We start from the raw sequence: 5,841 nt of genomic DNA on the forward strand, positions 1-5,841 counted from the left end.
ATATATATATATACACACACACACACACACACACACACACACACACACACACACACACACACACACACATTCTGAACTGTTTGCATGAACCATATAAATATGCAAGGAGAGAAGCATATTATTACAACATAATTCATAATAAAATATTTTAGGTTCATAACATTGCCTCCTGCCAAGGTGTCCCCATATGTCTAAGTGTCTAACTCTTTCCTGTTCATGTATAATATGTGTCACAAAAGTTCACAGTGCTCCAAACTATCACCACACAGGGGTTTACTGGCTCTATAAACATATCCAGAACACGTTTCCTGTGTTATTGTTTTGTTTGAGGAGATGATTATGTTGAAAAATATTTCAGTATTTTGTTGTATATTATGTGTGCTTTGGGATTTATCAAGTCTTGAAAAAATCGTCTGTGTTCTCATTTCCAACCTTTGTGGCAAGTATTTACTATTGTTGGATGAAATTCACAAAAAAGTATTCCGCGTATCTTCCGTGGAATGTCTGCACTATAAGGCAGTCTCGAGATTAAAGGATACCACTCTTTCACCTCGGCATTTTTGTCTTTGGTTTTTGTTTGGGTTTTTTTGGGGGTTTGTTTTGGGGTGAGGGGTGTTGGTTCTTTTTTTTTGGGGGGGGGAGGGGGTGGATTCGATTGTAAACGAGGTCAGGATGGATGTCTCAAATCTATCATAAGATTTGACAATTTGTTGTCTATAATAGTATACATACAGAACATTCCTTTGCAAGTTTTTTAAAAATCGGATATCTCGTTTTTTCTCTGGGAAGTTGTATCCCTCCTCGCTCAATTTGCCAGTGTCAAAAAGTGATATACGAAGGAAAGAAGAAGGGGTGATAGGGGCAAGGATAAGGGCAAAACTATCGGGCGTCTGGTGTGCCAGTTGCGCACGTTAAAGATTCCTTAGTGGTCCTAAAAAACAAATCAATAATTTTTGCAGTAAATTGTAATTTCGCTCCATACAAAGTAAAGTCTTAAACATGTCAAGAATTGACAAATGGACCAACATTTGCAGTACCTCATGGAAAGGCAGAAGCGATCAAAGCTTTTTAAAAATTCTTAAATATTTCGTCAGAGTTATATGAAAGTTGATGAGTATGTTTAAAAGAAACACGTAAATAAAAAATGTTTCGAAGGTAAGTCGCTGGTTCAGCAAAATAGACCCTTCTCCTCCCCCCCCCCCCCCCCCAAAAAAAAACCTAACAAAAAACAAAAAATCCGAATCAAAACATGAATTACAAAACAATTATATATATTATGCCCACTTTATATTTCGTCATCGTTTACCTCAAAATCTCGTTCTTATCGTGGTGCCTTAATGTAGGGTCAAAGTATCACCTCACTTTTTTTTATATCTCAAAGTTCAATTATTACAAGTGCTTGGCCTGTAATCTCACCCTGAAGGACCTCTGCTCTATAAATGTCCACTCACAAGTCCACAGAATCACATCTCCCTGATACCCTCTCTCAGGTACTACCGATGGTTTGTTCTTCCGACTGTTTGATGCCTTCATTAAGTTGTATAAGTCTATCGTCTGTCTTTAGACAGCGGAACAAAATAATTCTGTTTAACAGAAATCCTTTTACCATTGTAAGAGAACGTTATTTTATCGTATGACCTATTGGCATCAAAGAGGTTGATTGGCACTTACTCTCGGAAGTCACCGACACTTCTTTTTCGATGTTAAAATTTAATCAAACGAGATTGTTATATCCGTTGAGAGATTATTCGTTCCTAATTCAAATATGAAAAAACAAAATCATTTAATATTTTACCTCTATATTGTTGCCGATTTTGGCAATGACCTGTTTTCGTTATGATACTGTATCCAGTCACATTAGAGAGCTGCTATTACCGTTTACCTTAAACGCTGTGTAACATTCTGAACTCTAACTTTATGCTGGAAAGTATCCTTCTGAGCCTGGTTTGAACGTTACTTGTTGTGTCAGAAGCCCTCCTGCTAAATTATCTACATCGTGTTGACGAAGATCTAAAACACTTCAACAATATATTATTTCCCCTTCCCTATATTTCCCAGCATGCAGTACCTTGCTCTCTTTTTCCTTGTGGCCCCTGTGGCTTACACTCTGGCTGCCCCAGACCCCACCAAAGTCTGCCTGCCAGAAAAGAGTACCTCAATGGCTTTTGGCTTGAATCAACGAGTAAGTATCTATTATACGTAAAGAAGAAGAAGAGGAGGAAGAAGAAGAAGAAGAAGAAGAAGAAGAAGAAGAAGAAGAAGAAGAAGAAGAAGAAGAAGAAGAAGAAGAAGAAGAAGAAGAAGAAGAAGAAGAAGAAGAAGAAGAAGAAGAAGAAGAAGAAGAAGAAGAAGAAGAAGAAGAAGAAGAAGAAGAAGAAGAAGAAGAAGAATTATGATGATGATCATAATAATAATAATAATAATAATAATAATAATAATAATAATAATAATAATAATAATAATAATAATATAATAACAATAATAATAATAACAATAACAATAATAATAATAATAATAATAATAATAATAATAATAATAATAATAATAATAATAATAATAATAATAATAATAATGAACAATGTTTTGAATCTGATGAAGATTCATTTTAATACGATGTTCAAGAAATATTAACCCGCCTACTTTAAAGTCGGTAATCGACTTTCCCAGTCAGATTTTCACGTTTTCCTTCCTTCCTCGCTGTATTCTTTCCTTCCTCCCTTCCTTCCTTCCTTCCTTCCTTCCTTCCTTCCTTCCTTCCTTCCTTCCTTCCTTCCTTCCTTCCTTCCTTCCTCTTTTCCTTCCTTCCCTCCTTCCTTCCTTCCTTTCTCTTTTCCTTCCTACATTCATTCTTTCCTTCTTTCATTCCTTCTTGCATTCTTTCCTTCCTTCATTCCTTCTTGCATTCTTTCCTTCCTTTCTTCCTTCCTTCCTTCCTTCCTTCCTTCCTTCCTTCCTTCCTTTCTTCTTAACTTACTTACCTACTCCCTTGCATTAGAGTCAGGTACACAAGACAGAGAATAGTGGACGCCACACCTGTCTGTCCCTTGACACTTTTTCTGACCTTGGCACATCCTGGCCCTGGGTGATTGCCTTATCACTGACCGTGCTTTTGTAACCGTCAGCTGGTCTACCTCTTTTCCTTTTTTCATTTGCTCTCCAGTAGCTTGTCTGATAGGGCAATCGTGTCTGTGGCATTCTCGAAACGTGTCCAAAACATTTCCAAACGTCTCTTTTTTCTGGTTGTGTTCATATCTCCGATATCAGCTTTTATTAACACCCTCCATTGTTTGTAACAAGTTCTCACTCTACCGTTCTTTAATATAATGTTATGTTCTCTGGAATCTGCTACAGTCCCTTTCTATTGAGATGATGTTAATGGTAAATAATAGTATATTATTTGTAAATATCAAGAGATTGCAGTGTCAAGTACGTTTTAAAGCACAAGTTTGAAATCATTTGTGAGGCAGCATGGTGAAGTCAGGCGCATGTCAAAATAAAGTTGAAGAAATTGGCTTTTTTTCTCCGGTTGGGCAACCTTTATCGATTTTTTTTTTTGCCTTATCACCTTTTCTATCCATTTAAGAACGCATTCGTGTATGGGTTTTACTGGTAAATCATGGATTAAAGGCACAAAATTATTTACATTTTCAGATTCCACGGACTATCAAGCTATGGAAATAATCACACTTTGGGGGCCATTTTCTTGCTAACTCTACCTCTGAAATCAGGCAACCCCTTAACTTGAAATTAAAGATAAACGGTTTTCTTTTCATTGAAAGCAAGGCAAATGAACCAGCTTTCAGTTTATACCTCTAACTCCACATGCCCATAAATTGATGAGCGCCTGATTCCACCGCGTCGTGAAGTATTTTAGAAACTTGTCAGCAAACATCACCGGAATCTGTAAAGAGAATCAGAGGGATCAGCTTTTAGACCACAAGATTTTTTATGTTTTATTTTACCAAGAGTCTTACGTCACCTGCAACACATTAAGGTCCTATAAGTGTTGAAGATTAAAGGTGTTCAAACACAAAAAAGAAGGAGGGGGGACAAAGACGATAGACGTTTGATGGGAAAGAGGAAAGCAAACCACACTAGAGCACTCGGCAAACACCCACGGGCCATAAGTTGTTAGAAAGATAAATATAAACCCAAGACAACAACTCGACAACAAGGTGCATAAGTGGGAAAAATGTTCGAGCCACACTACCGCTTACTGTTAATGTTAAGTTAAGACCACAGAGTATCGTCGCGTGTGCGTCGATAATTGCCCCTTGGTCACAAGTTTCAGTTAAAGTCCCCTCTTTTAGAATTTGACGCGCTATTATCATTGTTGGTTTAATATTTATGTCTACAATCTATGTCGAGCCGTTATTGAAAAAATTTATTGTAAAAATGATACATCAGTTGTGTAAACTGTTTCTCAGTTTGCTTTTTGAGTTACTTATCGTTACCTATACAAATCTTTCCTCGTCCTTCTCACAGGTACCCCAGCCTCTTCCTCCCAGTCCACAAGGACTGTTACGTTATCTGTGCTGTCCTCTTGAAAATAAAGGGTTGGTTTGTCCTTAATGTTGAGTTTGGAAACTTGAGAAAGTTTAGAATATAGAATCTACCTTGAAATGAAAAATGTACAGGGATTTGAATTAATTCTTTAAATTTGTTTATTTCAGTTTCAGGCAAACGTATCCATTGACTTCTCTCAGAACAAAGTCGCCGCGGTCACTGATCAAGGAAGGAGAGTGACTGACCTCAGCACTGTAAGAACGGGAAACATTTTTCCATCTTGTTATTGTTTTTATTAAAACAGCTCTACTAAAAACACTGGGAGACTGAAACAAATAGCAGAATAGTCGGTATCAACAATAAAGACAACGTTCGTAATGTTTCTCTTGTTGAAATATCTATGAAGCTCGTGACTTAAAGTTATTAAAAATGTACACGAATTTTTTTACATGAATTTTTCTGTAGAAAAGTTTAAAGACATAACAAAATCTTTTGTTCAACGCTGTGAGAGGCCAGCAAATCCTCTATGTGAGATTACTTGTGTGTTTGAGAGGGTTTTGTGTGTGTGTGTGTGTGTGTGTGTGTGTGTGTGTGTGTGTGTGTGTGTGTGTGTGTGCTTGAGTGTCTGTGTGGTCGGGGATCGTGAGGGTAGGTTTCATATAAACTTCCATTTTCCTTAGCATTTAAAAGGGAATATTGAGTGTCAAACAACTCCAGCCCTCTTTAATTTGAATTCACTTGTTGGTTTTGCAAGAAAAATAGATACCTACTCTTTTTACAGTCCCCAAAAAGTGAAGTTATACTTCGTAAACGTTAGATAGTAATAGTAGAGTGAAGCACAGAGGTTCATTAAAAAAAGAAGTGGGGAATGCCTTCAAATGAATCTTTTAGTCGTATTATTGTTTAAGCAATACAAAGATCTCAGCCAGTAGTCAATTTTGCTTTAAAAGATTGCGCTAGTTTAATTGTAAATAGATGTGATGTATTCTTACAACTGATTTCCCAATATGACATTCATAGCGAAAATTAAAAGAAGGTAGACTATCAATTATATCATGATTGTTTTACAGAACACCACCTACTTGGTTGACGCAACAGGTGCATGCACCAAGGGCCCTCTGCCTCCACTCGGGTATATGTCAAGATGTCTTCCAGGTAAATCACAATAATGGTGTCTTGCCATGTTGGAATCAGGCTCTCGTAAATTATGGCGTTATTAGTATCATCTTAAAACTTACCCATTTGTCTCGAATTTGGCGAAAAAATAAACATTTATCATACGTAGAAGTCGAGATATGTCCGATTGAAACAGATGGGGTTGTCTCGTTGTGCCAG

The sequence above is a fragment of the Aplysia californica genome, unplaced genomic scaffold (genome assembly GCF_000002075.1).
Source record: "Aplysia californica isolate F4 #8 unplaced genomic scaffold, AplCal3.0 scaffold00294, whole genome shotgun sequence".
NCBI classification, from domain to species: Eukaryota; Metazoa; Mollusca; class Gastropoda; order Aplysiida; family Aplysiidae; genus Aplysia; species Aplysia californica.